At 39.0% G+C, this 19,994-nt stretch overlaps 2 long non-coding RNA genes across 3 annotated transcripts in view; one reads left to right on the top strand and one right to left on the bottom strand.

Moving 5' to 3' along the window:
* Positions 1 to 14,417: 14,417 nt before the first annotated feature.
* LOC146435978 (uncharacterized) lies at positions 14,418 to 18,178 on the bottom strand. Its single transcript, XR_014852867.1, has 3 exons — positions 18,081 to 18,178; positions 15,562 to 15,672; positions 14,418 to 14,707 (listed from the first exon to the last, which is right to left on the bottom strand). It is a non-coding gene; the product is annotated as an uncharacterized LOC146435978 (long non-coding RNA).
* Positions 18,179 to 18,279: 101 nt separating this feature from the next.
* LOC146435977 (uncharacterized) overlaps positions 18,280 to 19,994 on the top strand; it is a 30,557-nt gene continuing 28,842 nt past the window's right edge. Inside the window, exon 1 of one of the 2 annotated variants that reach the window (XR_014852469.1) lies at positions 18,280 to 18,335. This is a non-coding gene — a long non-coding RNA (uncharacterized LOC146435977). The remainder of the gene's footprint in view (positions 18,336 to 19,994) is intronic. The other variant, XR_014852468.1, reaches the window with a different exon arrangement.

Below are 19,994 nucleotides of genomic sequence, written 5' to 3'. Positions count from 1 at the left end.
TGAGGTGGTTTTGGGTATATTTTTTTTCACTGATGACAAGATAGACCTTCAGTTTGCAGGTTAATGTCAAGAAGCTGCAGAATTTGTTTTGGCTGCAGGCACCAAGCTGCTCCCTACTGTGGCTGTGGTCACCATATAGAGCCCTTTTTATTTGTGGCATAAAAACTCTGTTTCAGTTAGGTGATAATGAATAGCTCTGGATTAAAGCTGCTTAATAAAGGATATAAAGAGGAGTGCAGTTATATTATACCTGTCATTTGTAAGTGTCCAGCGACCCTCCAACACTGTTTGATTCATGGAGCTGAAAGAAATTTTGCCTAAAAAATTATTAGTGCTGATTCTGCCTGCAGAACCCCTTAATTCCTGTTACACATGTCAGCATATTATGACTGTGAGCTGTCAAATTCTAATGACTAAAATTTCATTTTTCTCTCTTTTCATGCTGTGTTTGAGAACTATAGGTTGGAAATAATTCCCTAGCTAAATTCTTCAAATGGTAAACTCAACTGTTTTTGTTCTCTCTCACTTTGTCTCTGCTACTTTCTAAATTCATGTTTACACTAGTGACTTTCTCTTTTTTTTATGTTTTTCTAAGAGAAAAGGAATTGATTTTCTTCCCAGAACCACTGTCCATTTTAAAGAACATAATCTTAGTTGACAGCACACAGATTTGATGCAAAAATATTTTTTTTATCCACTGATTTGATCAAAACCTAGATTATTTAAAAGAAGAAGAAGGAAGAGGCAGGGTTAGTAGGAAACAAAAAACCCTTACCACTTCATGTGGTTAAATAACCTTGACACTGGAAAATATTTTTGCCATCCTCCTTGAAACAGGAATTTGTTGACACAATGTTCAATAATAGAGATACAGGACTAATGTTAACATGCTTCAAATACTGCACCAAATAGCATCTATTGATCCTCCTGTTATTATGCTTGTTACTGAAATGCTGTATGTAAAGCAAAGGAAACCAGTTTCCAATTTAAGTCATTAATAGATTGGTTTTGAAATTTATGTTATACATGTCCAACAAATCAAGAATAAAAGCATGTGAAAGGCTGTGTAGTCCGTATTGAATTACTCATTTTTTTTCCACAGTAAAAGCCTTTAGCTAGAGATTGACCAAAGAATTTTAAATATCTCATTATATATATGTCATTGTTCAAAGTGTCCCTAAATGGGATTAAACAATACTCACTCAAGAGTTTCCTGCGATGTCTGTTCCCCTCCTCTCGCCCCCCTTCCCCTCCTCACCTTGACTTAAATTAAGGCTAATGATATGTTTTCAGTGTAAGGTAAAAGAAGGATTTTCCTTGAATGACTTTCCAACATTTTCAAATCTAATTCATTATAAGTACTTCTATCGAATGATTACTTATTTCATCTCGTTGTCTTAGAAGATTTAACTCTAAAACACATGTTTGATATGGATTTAATGACCATGTTATAAACCGAAGCCAACTAAAGCAGTGTTCACCTACAAATTTCTGTTTGTGCTCGGATTAAAAATAACACTGTGACAATTTTTCAAAGAATAATAGATTTTTTCCTAACTGCTGTTTTTCCCCTGGTGTGTACTGGTTTGTCTTAGTTGCTGATTCTTCAATAAAAGGTAGGAGATAGCTTCATGAGCTTCAGGGGAGAGGGAGGAAAGGGCACAGCAGAAGAAACAGTGGAGAAAGGCTATTTTTGCATAAAAGGCTACTTTTGAATACCAACTCCATGACACTCCACATCTTTAAACAGAAGACCTATTTCAAAAACCATTCCCCCTTTTAAATCCTATGTTAAAAATATTTCCATAACCATAGGCATAGTAACACTAAATATCTTTATAAAGAGGGAAGAAGCAAATAGTTTTGGTTTCTCACCAAAAAAAAAAAAAAAAAAAGTTGAGATAATTAAGGTAGCGAACATATTGCGCTGCTATATTGGTTCAGTCACCTGATCTGTCTCTCCGATCACTATTTGCACGATATACATGGTTTTGACGGGCTTGTGATAGACTGCTGTCTGAAATTCTTTAATCTGGGTCTCCTGTTTGGCAGTGCAGCAGACTTTGCTATTTTGGGTTTTTGAAACAGAGCCATACTCTGGGAGGATAAGAGATAGCTGTGACTCTGTACTGACTCATCAGTATGAAGGAAAGCCAGGTAAACTCAAACCCTGAGAGTCCTGTTTGTGCTGCTGCTTGTGCAGATGTGCAGCAGAAGTGATCCCACTGAAATCTGGGGTGTTACACCCTTGTGCATGCCTGGGTATACCTGAGAATCACACCCTAATAGTTTTAGGTTAAGAATGCTGTAAGAATAAAATAAGCATTTAACCTACAGGAGGTATGTGGGAAAATCCAAACTTTCTGAGACTTTGCTTCAGGAGGTGAAACTGCTCAAGTCTCACGTCGAGAGCAGGCTGTGTTGTTGCATCAAGGAGTGGCTTTGGCACAGGAGGGTAGATGCTGCTGAGCCTGTCTTTGGCCCTGCAGAAGGAGAGAAATTTATTAGCCACTAACACATAGCTCAAGTCTTTTTGCTCCCAGACTACAAAAGATAGCAAAGAAGACTTAGTTATGAAATCAAATTTTTAAAAAAAACCACAAAATTTTCTGATTTTGTATCAGGAACAAGGATGTGAAGGACACTTCAAACACAAAATGTAACCATTTAATTTACTGATAAATCTATATTTTACTGTAGTTGCTTGCATTTTGACTTTAAATCATGTTGAATGTGAATTTCCCCTTAGTGACCCTAGGATGTATGTAACTCTCCAGAGCTCAGTCAGGACTGAGGGATGGAACTGAAAAGAGTGGAGAACTCAGGGCAGAATGGCCTTGACCCCACAGCCTTTCTAGCTGTCTCTGTAGACATTTCCTCAAAACTTTTTTCCTATGTGACTTAAGAAAGAAAACCAAGAAGCTGCCTTTTTATGCATGGGTTTGAAGAGGTGCATTGCTGAAAGGCTGGTAGCATTTAGGAAGTGGGAGCTGCCATTTCCTGGTTGCTTTCATTTGCAGGGACTTATCAGGTCTTTCCTCTGTACTGCAGGTGTTTTTTCATCCAGAGCATTACAAGAATGTTTTAAAACCTCAACATAGCAAGGATTTATTTTTAGAGGATGAAGAATGAATCTGCAGCTAAAAGGGCAAGTGGAGTCTGCAAAGTTTATACTTACATACTATCAACAAGAAAGATCTCTAAAGCAGTCTGAAAATTAACTAAACACTATTTTCCTTACTTTTGTAAGGTTTGAGTCTGTTAGTTGTGGTTATCTCCTGCTTGTGTGCACAAGGCATATAAAGAGCCTCACTTCTTTTAAAGGGCAGGGTGCAACTGAAATCCTTAGGGCAGATCCTTTTCTTCAACACTTACACTGGATCTGTCTCTGAAGTTTAGCTCATGGTGCAGCCACTCGAACATTGTTTTGATGGCAAAATCCATTTGTGACATTCCTCATTCCTGCTCTGTAGTTTGCTGCATTCTATCTTGAGCAAGACCAGTTGTGACACTGTCCTGTGAAGTGACTCCGTGGCATAGCCTGTCTTTAATCTATGTCTGCCACCAAAGAAAAGAGCATATTGTCAAGGCCTGCTTCTTGCTCACATCAGAGAAGCCTGAAAGCAATCAAAGCAGGCTTCCCTCCCCTCTTAAATAGAAAAACAGAAGATTTGATGCAGGATTTTTGTTACTGTTATCAAATAGGAATGAAAGATTTTTAAAGGCTGCTCCTATAAAACAGGGTAACTCAATACTCTTCTTTAGACTCTGTGGGATTTCCTTGCAAGTTAGGAAGAAAGGTATTAGATCCCAAACCAAATTACACAGATTGTAATCAAAACAAAAACAATGGGAAAGAAAAACACACACAGATTTTGTACTGTATATTCCCAAAATCAAATGTGAATAAAATCGCTGAATTTCTTTTGTAGGGGACACGATTTGCTAGCAGTGAATGTGTAGGACAACTGCCTTGTGTTTCTGAAAGTGCCTGCAAAAATGGAAAGATTCACAGAGTTTGCAATGAATGTTTCTCAAAATTTGCATGAAAGTGTGTAATTTGCCACTTGCTAATAGTTATTTTCCTTCTTAAAATATTTCAGTCAAGTAACAGCAATGATAGTATGACGTGGGTTAGCTTTACAAATTTGTTTACATTTAGTATTTATATTGCAGTCAAGCGTAGCAGCTCTCCTCAGGGACTCATCTCTATTCACTGCCGCCAGTGCAAATTGCTGAGTGCTTTCGTCCTGCTCTGGTTCCTACAGCAGAGCTCTCTCACACTTGGGGTTCTTTGATGGATGGGAGCACAGATGACCAGGTCTGGGGCTCCTTACCTCGAAGGCTTTACAGGAGCTGGTCCTCAAAGGCTGCAGTGCAGCAAAGATTTACATGTGTTCTGAGCAACCCATCTGAGTTCCAGTTAATCTTTGCAGGATTAAGATCCTGAAGTTTAAATGGCAAACTCATGCAGCATGAACAGCCAATAATCTATATAACCAGTCTGTAAACAACCTGCAGACTGAAAGCTTTCTCCTGGCCTGTGAATGAAGTAAAAAACAGAGAAGAAGATTCGCTTCACTTAACAAAGAATAATCCACTAATCATAAACAAAACAGGGGCAAGAGAGGACAGGATGGTGATGAGGGCAAGGGGAAACAAATCCTTAGTAAATAGTTTCATTTGCTCCAGTATTTCTTTGTTGTCAGGATGTAATTTAACTGCATGACATTCAAAGTTGTTGAGAGGTTGTGCTACAGAGCAAAATTCACGCCTGTGAGCTCTGAGGGCAGGACGCAAATCTGCGAAGAAATCATAGCCTTAATGCAAAATTTATAGGATCTTATTTCCAAGTAGGTAATAATGTACAAATTCCTCAGGACCAAAGATGAGTTAAAGGAAGATGTCATGCAGGAGCAAACTGCAGAAAACCCATCAGCTGCTACCCCACGTGACAGACCCAGAGGCAGCTCCAGAGCCATTAACACAACTACCTAGGGAGTTTGACAAGGAAAAAGATTCTGACACTGGAATAATATCTGCCAGCACTTGGCATCTGTGTCCTGTGATGGCCAACCATCCTGCATGGGTACTGACTCCACTGCTGGAAAAAGTAGGAAAAGGAGAGCAGTAGCAAAAAATTATCATTTCTCATATGAGCTCATAATGTTCACAGAAATTTAGAAATGGGAGCTGAAAGGGCAAATCATTTTGCCTATGCATATTTGCAATTTTTATTTACAAAAAAAAGAAGTATCAAAAATACGTGCTTGAAAAATATTATGAGAACATATGATTTTATAGGTATGATATAGTAAGGGACAATAAACATCGAAATAGTATTTTTGCAGATCCCAGGCTTCCCAAAGCTGACTCTGTGCTAGCACTAGTTGATGATTTCTGGGGTGAAAATTATTCTTATTTAACCCAAGTGTTTGGCTTTCATATGCATTTTTTCCTGTTTGCAGCCAAATAAATAATCTGAAGATCAGAAAAAATGTAGTAATAAGTAAGAATTAAATCTGGCAGTTCCTATGCAAACATCACTGGTATGCTGGCTATTTGAAATCTTGGTCCATGAGTTAAACCCAATCATAAATCTTTTCTGAACAGTTTTTCTCCAGCTAGCGAATCAGGCCCTGTGAACTCCCTGAGGGCTTGTGCCCGTGGTTTCCAATGCCCGAGTGACAGACTGGTCCACCAGGTCCAGCCCCTACAGACATTTCATTGAGCATGTACTTTCCTAACCTTCTTGCACCAACACTGTTTGTGAAAAACAGCAAAAATGCCTGCAAGTATCCTTTGAGCCAACCTGCAGTTTTTATCTGAACTCACATATGAATGCTTCCGCAGCAGCAGCATTTGTCCAGCTCTCATCATCCCAGCAGGGCACAGCCTGAAGGAAGGGAACGTGTGGCATTCGTCCTCGCTTCAACCAGCGTCCTCTCTGCTCCTCGTGTGTCGAAAATGGCCCCTGCCTCTGCTCCCAGACCATTTGTCTGATTTGTTGCTCTTGTGACGCTGAAAGAGCTCCCTGCTCGTCATGGCTGCAATTATGGTTATGGCTGAGCCCCTGGTATGGAAGGAAGAGTCTGGCCCTGGAGAATAGAAGGCTATAGCCTCTAGCATGTTGTTCCAGTCCACTGGCATCTTAACTAGACAGTGTTAGGTTTAGCATAAAATCCATATTCCTAGACTTATGGAGGAGCGAGGCAGGTTCTGTTTTCTTTTTCCTTTCACTGCAAACATCAAGCAGCCCAGCACAAAGTTCAGGAGACAAAAGACTCCTTTTCTGTCGGCTTTTTGCCTCCGCATATCTGTCGTTTACCTGTACCATACAAAGGGTGTGGTTCACTCTTTAATAGCAAGAGGTAGTGAGAGAATAACCCTATCCTGAGAATAATCTGAATAATTTATTATTTAAATGAGATTTTGTGAGGTAAAACGATGAATCCAGTACAGCCCCCTTCTGAGTTTTAAGCATTGTTTCTTCGAAGGCATAAATTTGCTTTGCAAAGGTTTCTTGATCTACTGTAGATGGTATTCCTACTTATGCTACATGGTGACAAAACCTAAAGAGGGAGTCAGATGTGTGCTCTACAGTACTTGAGAATTTAAGTTAAATCTGTAATTTTCCCCCCTGCATTTCCTCAGAGAAATTAGCTATTCTATTCACTGCATAAATTTTCAGGTTTTGCTAGCACGACACTCAGGGTGTTGAATTTTTTATGACAAAAATGCTGTAATAATTGTTGAACAGATGTAAGTGTTGGAGAGTGGGCTCTGGCAGACCTCATGAAACCTCTATTAGCAATTTAACCCTGTCGTTACTTGAGTGAAATGGGAGTGGAAAAGGACAAAGTTTTGAACTGTTTCATTCAGACGTGCACAAGGGGATTCCAGGTAGGGGGTAAATGACCTTTAATTAGATCTGTTCCTAATAAAATTAGGCATTAAAAAAATCTGAATGAGCACTAACTCTATACAATAGCACTATTAGGACTTTCTGCTGTGATGTGTGGAGCTAAGAACTGGATTGGATGGAGATATCCCAGTCCAGTGATCTGTGTTGTCTAAATATTCATAGGACTTAATCCTCCAATTTTAGGTTAGTCTCTGTAATGCACCTATCCTTCACTGCAGCTGAGGTAGCAAATGATAGCAAGACAAAAAGTTTATGTCCAAGAAACCAGTGGTGCTTTAGATTTTCCACACCTGCTGTATTAAATACATGGCTTTTGAAGCCTCCAAGGCTTCAGGAAGGAAATTGAAAGAAAATGGCAGCCCATCAACAGTGCAACTGAATAACTGAGGGAAATGCTTCTACATGTAGGCGATGCCAAAAGAGGGTGTTTTTCTGTGGCTTTGTACCTGCAGCAGAGATTTTGTGTATTTGGGGTAGAAATAGACACGTACGCAGGTGTAAACATAAACCCATACACATAAACACGCCCATCCCAAATATATGCATGCATTTAAAACTGATACATATAGATGCATTACCTTGAAATGATAACCTGTATGTGATGGAAGACAGTAATTAGTAAACAATTACTTATGGAGTCCTAAGACCGTATTATCTGAGTGCTTGGTGGGTAGAGCCATACATACATACAACTGCACCTTATAAGGGCAATGTAGAAATACAGGATTGCTTTGAGATGCTTTGATATATGAATGCATTCTGATTTTTTCAAGTGAGTGAATAGGTTTGCTATGGTGAGTCTCACTTTGTTATATATAATTTCAGTTAGTAATGGAGCTTAAGGAAAGAAATACTATGTTCAACTCAAGAACAGAAGTAACAATGCAGAAGTCTATCCAGAGTGATGTTGTCTATCTCATCAATTAAGTTACTCTCCTTTGTTTTGGCTTGATGTACTAAAGGCTAAAACTTGTTTGGGGTTTTTTTTTGGTGTGTTAGTATATGTAAAATCTATGTGTGTGCTTGCTCCATCTGCTTTTGTTTTACATGCCCCTGTGGTGCTTAGTGAGGCATAGGGAACTTTAGTGCAGTGGCTCAGAAGTTTTGTGGATGAAACCAGGAAAATTCTAGCTCTAATTTATGACACACGATAGCATGCATCTATAACACAAGTTACTAAAAAAATTTAAAAAACGTAATTTTTCAAATCTGTGTGTGGATGAGATGTGGTAACTGAACTTTTCTGGAATGGCAATGTTTTCAAAGGTTGGAAAGATATTTCAACACCTGGCTGTTTCTTTATACACATTTATCCAACCAGCTATGTTAGAGAGTATAAACAAAGATATTTCTAGTGCATCTACATATTCAAGAACATATTCAAACATTTGTAGGTGGACCACTTCAGAGACATGCTCTCACAGCCCTTTTCTGTTTGTAGCTTATTTGCAACCTGGCATTTTTCCTGCTTCTCTTTGTTGTTCTTTCATATGCTGTGCTCTCAGAACCTTATAAGTAAAACAATCTTATATACGAAGTGTTGTCCAGTAGAAGTACAGCAGAAAATAAGATAATAATCTAGAGAAAATGTCAGTTATGGATTCAATTATCATTTTAACTTGTCCTGCTTCCTATTACCTATATAGATATAGCAACTGAAAGGGTTTGTTTTTGAATGATTTATTCTTATCCCTAGAACACAGCATTTGTAGTTACATCTTCTTTTCAGATTTCATTAGAGAGCTGCTGTACTTTTCAAGGTGCTTAAAGTCGAAATGGGGGCTGTCTGTAGGGTGTCACTCTGTAAATCTGATTTGATGATGTCATAATTTATGAAAGAACACATAGAAAATTTGCTCCACCATTGAATTCTCCTCCCTTGAAACAAAACCCAAACCCCAAAATATGACTTCTGACATTGCAAGATATCTTGTAGTTTTTGCTAATTTGGATGCTCAATTCTTCTTCGAAACTACTAATTTTTTTTTTCTTTTTATCAATTTATTAGTCAGTACTGAAATCTGGTCTTATTTCCAACACTTGGAAAAAATGTTATCTAACCCGGGTTTTGCACATATTACATCTATTTACATTATCTGTTTTAACAGGAAGAACATTTGGGAAAGTAAGAGATGTATAAAGCTGAAAAGAAGTGGGACACCTGAGGAACATACTTGCAAGTTTGAAGTTAAAAAACACAGTGTCCCTTACAGGTGCATTCCAACCATGTAAAAAAATTATGTCTTTGGTAGTGATCCTCACAGCAGAGAGTACTGCCCTTTAGAACCCTATATATATGGTTTTTATTACTTAGTGCTGCACTAGAAGAGATAGAAGGAATTAACTTTATAGATATATTTTAATAAATTTTGTTGTCAACAGTCAAAAATAACAATGTATATTGATAGGAAACAGCTCAAAAAATAAAATTAATCTGATATTTATTACCTGTGTATTAAGGTCACCCTAAAATCACAACTGGAAACTGAAAAACTAGAGGAAAGCTAGTGAGTAAATGTACTTTCCACTGCAGCAAGGGCTTTATAAAGATACTAGAGAACAGATGCTGTATGAGCTTCTGATGTGAACAGATGAAGAATGACTTAGTTTTACTCAAAACAACATTGTCACACAGGTGCAAATCCAAAACTCGACCCCGTGCTTCCTAAAGAAGCTTCCGGGTAACTTCTGTTTCCTAAAGTATAGTGCTGCACTTGGACACCTGGATGCCAAAGCAGCTTTTTTGTGGCAGGCTGGCACTCTGGAAATGAATCTTTAGTGAACAGCAGTATGAAGTGAGGGGCAGCATGACCTCTGAAAGGATCTCTGAGAATGAGCAGCCAATAAAGAGCTGGATGAAGACTTTTCACCACTGATACTGAAACATGGAGTCTTGTTAAGCAGACAAGAGGACTGCAGCTATGGATTCACCAAAACAAACTCTCAAAGTAAAACATCTTATGGGCTCATAACTGGATGCCAAAGTGAGGCAGCCCTTTTCCTTTTTTGAAAAGCCTGTAAGCCCCCTGCTTGAGGACTGAGGAAAGGGAAATATAGCATTTTATGTTCCGGAGACCAGGTCATTACAGAACTGCAGATTAGAAACTGTAAAAATAAGAGTCCTAAGGAAATGGCACTTAAGTTAATGAAAACTAGAAGGCTCTTGTCATAAGTCAGAGAATTAATTTACAGAAAATGTTCAAACTTCATTTTAATCATGTCATCTGCTTATAAGGGTTGACTGAGTGGTTAATACAGAAAAAGAATATATTCCCAGAATTTTAGCTGCAATTCAGTCCAGCCTAACTGGAAACTGATCTACGTTTTGAAAGTAGTCACTGATTTTCAGTGTTTATCTTTGACCTACAGGAACCAAATCAAAGTGGCATCCTCACATGCAAAAATCAAGGAGGGTAAAATAAAAGGACTTAAAAACGAAGTCCAGGCCTCAGAGAACAGTGTCAAAGGAGCCATATACTGGAATGAAGCATGGCATGGGAAAAACCCCAAGATCAAGCCCTTTTTAAGACTTTTGTTCAGTTCTCAGGTATGATCTATTGTCAAACACAGCATATGATTGCTGTTTGTACCCTTATGGTCAAAGACAAGAACATATAAGTAAAATACATTGATTTTTGGTTTGGAATTCTAGATTTTATCAATTTCTTATTCTCACTTGTGGTGAGTTTACCATCTGTTTTACTTGCCATGTTATGAAGCCTTGGTTTGTGATCTTGAACTTTGACTGTTGGGACTGCTTCTCACCAGTCATGCACTGACTTCTTCCCTAGGCAAAACACTCCAGTTGATCTGGGCTCAAGGGCAAAAAATGAGCTAATTTTTCTTCAGTGTATGTGAATCATGCCTTGTCTAAGCTCAGTGTAAATCTAGGGTCATTTGTACCATGTGTAAAGCTCTCTTTATACCGCTGGAGCATGTCTGCATTAGAAGTTTGTATCGCTGTAGTTACAACAGAGTAACTTCACCGGTGCAGGACTCGGTGTAATTAACGCAGGGGGCACGACGGCCCTGCTGGCATTGCTTGTAATGAAGACTAAAGACGGAGCTTTCAAAAGTGCTGAAGTGACTTATAAACGTGGCTTTCGTTGTACCACAGGTCATGGACTCATTAATCACTCTTAAACCACGTCTACACAAGGAGATTTTATCCCCACCAGCCAGAGGACTGTAGTCATACGGCTGTATTCATAGTACTAAAGTAGATCCACAATTTCAGATAAGAGACTCTATCAGAAGTTATTTTTATGGGACTTATCTAAATAACATATGCATCCATATTGCAGTAGTTGCACCTCTTGAACTGAAACAGTACAACCCTCCAGATGAACAAGCACTTGGGGGCTTTGATAATCCCACACCTTAAGATTGTTTTTCCTCTTGCTGAATAGTCAGAGGTTTAGATCTGTCCACATTTTGTTAGTGTTTTTTTAAAGGGATGAGGGAGGCATCTATACACCACTGGTATTTGAAAGAAGATCTGAAATCACACAGCTTACTGGTTTTCTTTACACGGTAGTGTGCAGCTGGTCAGCTCTGTCCTCATCAGCAAATGTCACCTGAGTTACAGGGAATCCATATCTGGTTTCAGAGAAGAGGAGAGTTTTTGCAAGAAGATAATTTTATTTCTACTCGTTACTCTATTTCTGCTAACAGTGCTAGAAAAGCAAGATTATGAGGGCTGTGTGTTTAATACAAAAAGTAGATTTGCTGATATAACTGTTATTTGCACTGTTTATATTTAAATGTCCTTAAAAAAAAATCATCAAAATTTACGGATAGTAAGAGTGTGCAAATCAGAACACTTATCTTCTTTTTATAGACTAAAATCAAATTATTCCTCACATTTTTCTCAGTTACAGAATATTAGACTGCAGTGTCTGGAAGTTACTTGCTTTTCTGCGGAAGGTATATTCCCAAACTAAAATTGAATACTGCATCAAGACTTTTTGGTTTACTTTTTTTTTAATTCTCAGCAATTATTATTTGTCCTACAGTATTAACATTTTATCATTCCTAAACCTACCCATGGCAGCAGAGAGTAGCTCATTTCACAATCAGATTCTTAATTAATTACCTTGTAGCCTGCTATCTTAAAAATACAGGTCGAAAAATGGTATGTTAACCTTCTAATTTTTTTTTAACCTAATAAAATAACCAACTTGTGTTGTGACCTGTAATTCTGAATCTGATTGAGTTTTCAATATACTGTAATTCACAGATTTTCTCCCCTCTAGCACTAGGTTTGTATCTGTCACATGGTTTTCAGTGTTCCTAATGAGCTGTTAACAAGCTGTCAATTACTTATGCAAATGAGGCAAGCAGAAATGGAGGGGTTGCTATACCTAGAGTTAAAGTGTGCTACCTCGGATTGTTACGAAATAAATCATTTCAGTTTTAATAGCTGTCTGTGCCCATGTGGCTTGTGTCATGTAGGCACTTTTTCATTATATTATTTACCCAGCAATAAAATGCTGCAGGGGACTTTGGGGTGATTAAAAATTTGAGAGGGGGAGGGGAACTTGCACAAGTGACTTCATTCTTCGCTGCTTTGCACCTTCTGCTCTTCTTGGGTCGGGGCTATGAGGCTACAAGCTGTCAGGTGCCCTTAGCCCTGTGGAAATCAGTGACAATTCAGGACTTAAAGACTGATGCTGCCAGACTATCTAACGAAGGGCCTTGCCAAGGTATGTAATGGAGCCTCACAAACATATAAAGACTGGAACTAGGAGTCAAAATCTTGAATTTTGGAGAGAAGGGCACATTTTTTTGTATGTGTTCTCAGCCTCCTAAGAGCTTTCTACACAAAGTCCAGGCAGAAGAAATTTTTGACTTTTAGTTGTGTAATTCGGAAAGGAATTTTTTCCCCCTTGTTAAAGTCAATGAAATTTTGCCTTCAGATTCTTTTTCCCTTTGCTTTAGCTTTGTTGATGCCTGCTGTAAAACATTTTGTGATATTTTGTATGAAGAAGGTTATATAAAGTGAAATTGCATTGTATTTATGACCAGCACTATAATAACGGTCTATCAGTGTTTCCATTGTAAGCCCCTATTGTTGAGGTCTTTAAAACTCACTCATAAAAATTCACTCAGGATTGCAGCATGGTCTACAAACGATACACAAACCCTTTTCCCTATTTTTGAGTTAGAATACGTGAAATATAGACTGGAAATTAGAAGAATGGGAGGCTTCCTCTCATTTAGGTATGTATGTGTGCCTATATATACATTTTAAAAGATGGGTCAGAAGCATTTTTTCCATTATTTGAGAAAACACTATCAAAAAGCTCTAGGTAAGTTAATGGATCACATTGTTTTGCTCCAGCCCATACCTAATCAATTGGTGCTTGTTAAATCTGCTGGCAGGGTCAGGCTCAGACTCCTGAATTGTCACTGATTTCAGCAGGGAAGGGACATCCCATGGGCAGGTGTCTTGTAGCCAGCCCCAACCCAAGAGCAGAAGGTGCAAACCACAAACAAAGTCGCCTGTGTGAATTCCCCTCCCCCTCAACTTTTTAATCACCCCTAAGTCCCCTGCAGCATTTTATTGCTGGGTAAATTTGCACATTCAGCTGACTTGGCTGAAAGGTCTTTGGCGTAGGTACTTCTCTTCTTATGTCCATTATATTTAAGGTTCAGGGACCTGAATTTGTGCACAATGAAGCCAGGAAACCTGGTGTGAAGCAGAGAGGAGTGTTCTGGTAGGAAGCCAGAAGGAGACAAATTTGAGAGATATAATGACATGAGAACCAGTAAATAGAAGTGAATTAAATAAAAATCAAGAATGCCTTTTCAGATGGGAGAAACCCCAAAGAAACAGTCTGTGAGACAATTAGTAGGCTAAGTCTTTCACTGATCAATCCCGATGGAAGCTTTCTGGTCAAAATGTCAGTGGTAACTTTATTTTCTGCTGGTACGTACAATAATCCTTTTGTTCCATCTGCAAACACTAGGGGGTAAATTTTTAGCGTGATGCTTAGGGATTTAGCTGTAGGACTCCCATTAACGATAATGGGAATCATGTAGCTTGAGCACTCTGCATCGTGCTGAATATTTACCCCTCAGTTCAGAGCACTCTCTCGTTGAATTTTTAATTATATTTACAGATAAATTCCATAACCAAATATCATCAGCTCTCAAGCAGATTGTTTTATTAAAAGGTGCAGATTTCCAACTTCATTTTGAGCTGCAACCTACAGTGATTGGTTTAGCAGCTGAGTAATTTTTTTAAAGTGTCTATTTAATAATGCCTGATTTGTCAGCTTCAGAGCATTTGGGAGAAAATAAATATTAGAAAGCATCCCACCCCACATCCATGTGCCAGAGAAATGCAAAATGTGAATATTCTGCCTTGTACTGAGCTTTCAAAAGGTGTGTCATGATGCAGCAAGCTCTTTCTGGGAAATACTACTTCTGCATAAATCTGTGGTTAAAATCAGTAGTAGTATACAAACACTCAGCACTAATATGACACAGGTGGTATAGTTTTATTTGCATTTGTAAACATAAACAATGGGAGTCAAAAAAGTTGGGAGATTTGCCCAAGGCCAAAAGGGTTCGTGTAAGTGAGGATATTAAAATTCAAAAGTCCCTTGCTTCTACACTTACATCAAAATCTAACACCAGTATAAACACGTGTATGGGAGGTGGTGCACCCATGCTGATCTGCTTGGCTCCTCTCTGGGACATACTTCCACTTGCTTTTGCAGCTGTTAATTCCTGAAGTAGCCTCATCCAGCTCTGCTGTGACCCTGTTGAAATGTCCTGCAAAGTAAGAATATTTCTGATAATTTATTTCATGTTTGTCTATCAGTGGCATTAGAGATAATACTATTGGTTTTAAGATAAGGGGGAGATTAATCTCTTTTCAGATATTTTCTAAAGGAAACCTAAAGGTAGTGATGGAGGGCTGAGGTGTTGCTATTTTTCTGGTGCAGCTATTCCAAGGGCCCCATGCCAGGTTTCAGCTGTTATGAATAGAAGCACAAATTCTAACATCATTTTAGTGCCACTCATGACTGATACATGTCACTTTGGCTTGTACCAGAGGACTAGACTGACACACAGCAATCCTGAGATCAAAAAAGCACTGAGACGTTTTGACTGAGCCTTGTTGTCCACTCCAGTTTCTCTCCACACAATATTTAGGTGTCCTCAGCTGAAACAGCATTTCTAAAGTGTGTGACCATAAAAGCTTGCTTGCATAAGAGGCTGCCTTTGAAGATGTTTTTGTTACTCTGTACATGGACCCAAGTAATCCATAAACTGAAAGTTTCTGCATCAATCAATACACAGGAACTGTCCTCATATGAAAGTGCATGCTTTGACTCCTTGGGGAGTGTGTTGATTTCTGCTAGGGGAATACCTGCATTTGAGCAACTGACTTGAGAGCACAGACCTTCCCAGGGTATGTTCATACTTAATCCTTTCAATTCACACTACAACCACCAAAGTTCAGACAAAAAACATATGCTGCTCCCTTGTTCTTTCCAGTAACCTACAATGAGGGAAGCAGAGCTGCAGTGCCTCTGTGTGCTCCCAGAATTCGAGTTTGGAGTCCCACAGCTCCTACTGGAGTGGGACTGGCAGAGTATTCATTTGACTTTGATAGAACATACCTGAACACCCATCTCCATCCATGGCAGCACTCTAGAATCAGGATTGATTCCCTCTCAAAGTCAGTGGAAATCCCTATTATGGTTGACAGACTAAGATAAAACCTGAATATCCTTTGGAAAAAAAAAAAAGAATAGTGATCCGTCTCTCTTCCCACTGATGGTGATTGACAGAACAAGACAATGGCAGAAGCTCCACAATATTTTTTCTCGGGAAAACTTTTTTTTGTATGCTAATCTTATATCTGAATGTATACCCTAATCGTAGTATTCATATCTCTGCCCTTGGTAATCACAGCCCATCCCTAATGTTTCTTTTGTTCAGAAAAGGTAAACTCTTCTCACTTTTCAGTAGCAGATTATACAAAGGGAACTTTATGGTATATATTACACTCACAAAGCAGTTTTCTCCATCTTGCAATCACTTAAAAAAAAATAAAAAGAACTTTCTTATCTCATCTTCCTTCCTGCATGAATGTCTGAGATAATCAATGAAGTTCCTGTGTAGAGAATAAATTGAGCTCGAATGGCTCCTCTTAAACTGTACAATCAAAGAAAGAGGAGGCTTTTGCTGATGATTTTGATATTCAGTTTAACTTTCTTCACAAGGCTGTCAGCTCAGTGAAAGTGAGGTCAATCTGACCACACTCTTCCTAAAGGATCCTCTTCTGAGCCATCTACTTGAGTATACATCTCCTGACAAATCAATGGCAGAATCGAGAGGTAGGTACTTTGCCCAGAAACCTGGGGGCTGATTGTCCTTTGCTGTGCATCTTATGCAGTCATTTAGGTGAGTTCAGTGTGGGTGTGAGACAGTGCCTGATAGCAATAGTGCTGCTTAGCATCTGCATCCTGGTGATAGAAATGCCTGCCTGAAGATGCAGGACAATGGAGATGCAGACCTGAGTCCTGCAACACGAAAAAATTCAGATAATGGCAAGTACAGGGGAATATGGGCACTCACATGTACCTACATATGCACAGAAACAATTTCAGGGAAAGGGTGGTAAATGAGTGACAATTTTAAACTTAGTTTCTGGAGTTGGTGATTCAGTAATCTGAGGTTTTTTTACAGGACAGATGTTGGGAAGCAAGCACTAAGAAAATTACAAGAACTTACAGAGAGCAAGAAACTTACCCTTCCCTCTTTCAGCGTAATTTTGCATTTTTTGACCATGAGCACTTGCTGAAAGCTCTGGAATAGGAGCTCAATAGGACTGTTGGTCTCCCATGAAGTTATAGCATGGTGGAACTGCTGCACAGCAGCAACACAAGTGTAATGAATGGGACCAGAAGTCCCTTAAATGCTGTTTTGCTAAATTATCTAGATCCAGACAATTTTCTCAGGAGTGAACACCAGTCATTTGAAACAGTTCAGATCTGTCTCTAGGATTACTGCCTTAGACATTTACCATCATGGGCCTTTCCTGCTCAAGATGAGAAGGGAGCTGTAGAAAAGGAAGGAAACCCGAGAGCAGATTTGGAGTGCTAGAAAACTGGTCAGCTTTAGAGAGTTTCTTAAAATATTTACCTAGTGTGGCTGAATCTGTGCCTTGCACTTAGGCCTGAGAGGTTTTGTTAGTGAATCAGATTCATCTGGTCACAGACAAAACCTCGACCCTCATCCTCTGTCTTTCCTCCCACAAGTTCTCCTCTGAGCTTGTCTGCATCCTGACACGAAATGAAGTGATGTGTATGAGAATAAGGATATTACATCCTGGGTAATATCCATTATGTTGCTCTCTATTAGCTCTCAGTTCTTGGGAGTGCATTACTGCATTGTTCCTTTTGTGCCAAGGCTATTCCATCAAGGCCAATGCTGGTTTACTCAGTTGTATCAATGATTTCTTCTAAGGCAGTCTAGACAATATGCTGTAATGTATATTATACTATGTGATTTTTAAATCAGCCTTGCAAATGTATTCTAAAAATTTTGCAGCTCTTCAGTCAAATCCTATTGTCCATAATTCCTAATGATGATTACTGGTTAGCAGAAAACAAAAAAAAGAAGTGATTTTTGTACACATAAAAAAGATTGACTGAGTGAACACAATTCTTTAGGAAGCTTAGGAGTGAGAATTTTGCTTTGACCCATACTGTAGAAAGCTTTTCACTTGTTTTGTAAAAGGGGAAACAAAATACATTACATAATTTTGGAATTGAATATGTAACAATACAAAAGTGTTAGAGAGTTACATGTGAATTGAAAAACATATTTCTACATTCTCTGAATTACAATTGTATTCAGACTTCTTTTCATCTGAACAAATGAATTAAAGTCTATTCCTTCAGTTTTAAGAGCGTTAAAACAATGCTATTTCATGAATGCAATTTCAGACAACTAAGATCACATTTCTGTTTTAGAAATACTACAATATTTTAAAATAATGTTCATATTTAGGCATTTTATGTATTTAGAAAAGCTGTAGTGCATCAGACATTTCCAGAGAGAAAAAGGCTCCAACACCCTGTAGGCAACAGTACTCTGTCCCAGCTGAGTTTCCTTCTCTGGGTTTTCTTACCTCTGCTGCATGCGCCTGGGCAGTGAATGCAAAGGCAGGCACAGGAGATGGGGGATTTCTGATTAGGCATGTTAAACAAGGCTAAATTTAGGATGTGCAGGACCCAGGTGTGACTCCCTGTGCCGGCCAAGCTCCACCCCTCAAGCCTGAGTGGGTGAAGTTTAGGAAGTTCCCTGCACTCAAAGGGTGAGGTCTGAGGATTCAGTCAGTCAGTCCAGGCTACTTTTTGTCTTGGGGATACCTTTCTACTCAAAGGTAGGACTCACCTACCTTCTCATAGTAAAATTTCACTTAATATTTCACTATGTTGTGTCCAAAACAATGGTGCATGTTTATTTGAGAGATGAAGCTCAAGAATAGATGCATGGTAAGACAAAAGAGAAAAGAGGGGTGGAAGAAGAGAGGACTGATGCTGATAAGGCTAGAAGAGCAGGAGGAATGCAGGATATTTATCTGAAAGACCATGCTGAAAGGCATGTAAATCCAGTTAACAGCTTGAAAACAGGTAGCCACATTAAAGGAAGTGGAAATAAAGTCAATTAGTGGCAGGAGGCATTAGTTGAGGGTGTCAGCTGGTGAATGGCAACTAATTTGATATAGTCTAATCACACAGTTTGGCTATTTGATTACCAAATTGAGATCAACCAATGCTTCTTCCAAGGCAATCACTTCAGAAAAGAGGGTAGCTGGAATTATGAGATCTGATCCATCCCTTAATTGAAATTACTTTTAAATAACTGTATCAGATTTTATGTAAACCCAAGAAATAAATAGCTGCTGGAATGTGGTATGAAACATGGTCATTCAGGGAAGCTGAGGATGCATGGACAAGGAGTGGGACTATGCTAAGCTGTGAATGTGCACGTGGAGGAATGTGCACTCTACAGGAGTGAGCCTGTAGAGACACTTCCCTGTCTGTGGTGCTCTTAGTCTCTCCCTTTCTCTGTTGATACTCCCTCTCTATTGACGGTTGCTCCCATTTGGATAAAATGTGTTGTGAATGCCAAGAATCAGCTCACTTTTAGTGGCCAGCTGGTAGAGATGGATTGATACATGTCCAAAAGTTGTAGGTGCCTAGCACACCTTTGTAAGAGGCTGGGCAGCCTCTCTGGCACTGTTTACTCTCTGGCATTAGCAGGAATGCATGGTTAGGGGAAAGCAAGAGGAAACAGGAGATATATAAAGTGATTTTTTTTTTTTTTACTGACAATCAATGGTGTAGCAATTTCCTGAATCAGAGGTTAAATCCAGACTTAGGAAGCTATGTTTTACAAATTTCTCTAATCTTTTCAAATCTCTTAGCTTTTTAGGTCTCTCATACTCATGTTGCAGCTGAAAATTTATACAATTATGGGCTTTGGGGAAAAATGGCTTTTTCTGTTGTAAATGTAGTTCTTGCCCACTTCATTGGGTGCTCTTTCCTTCTGATAACATGGGAAGAGGAGTAGTCAATGCCTGTGCTGGTCAGTTTGTGACCTTACACATCTCTGTCAACCCTCCTCAATCACCTATCTTGTTCACTAAAAGATGTAAATTTCTAACATATCCTTTCTTCTCAGCCATATCTCCATTTTCTATATACTTTCTAGCTCTTTTTGTATTTGATGACTGGGTTCAGGCTTCAAGGGTTTTCCCCCTCTGCATCATTTGCCCACCCAGTCATTGCTGGAATGTACACTGCAGGAAGAGGAGGGATGTTCAGGGGAAAAGGGCTTCTCTGTCAATCTTGCCGCTGCATTCCTGAAAGCACTTTGCCCTTCCTGGAGCTTTATTCAAGGCTGGACTCAGAAAAAACCTGCCCATGTCATAGGCTGTGTTTCTATGGTCTGTGATTGGTGAGTGGAACACAGTGTGCATCTCCTTCAAAGGACCTGTTTGATGCTGCACTGTCTGCAGTCGTGTGGGTCATGATTC

The sequence above is a fragment of the Lichenostomus cassidix genome, chromosome 5 (genome assembly GCF_008360975.1).
Source record: "Lichenostomus cassidix isolate B80296 chromosome 5, HeHo_3.0, whole genome shotgun sequence".
NCBI classification, from domain to species: Eukaryota; Metazoa; Chordata; class Aves; order Passeriformes; family Meliphagidae; genus Lichenostomus; species Lichenostomus cassidix.
The sequence above is the reverse complement of the archived record's forward strand: the minus strand, read 5'-3'. Positions and strand labels throughout refer to the sequence as shown.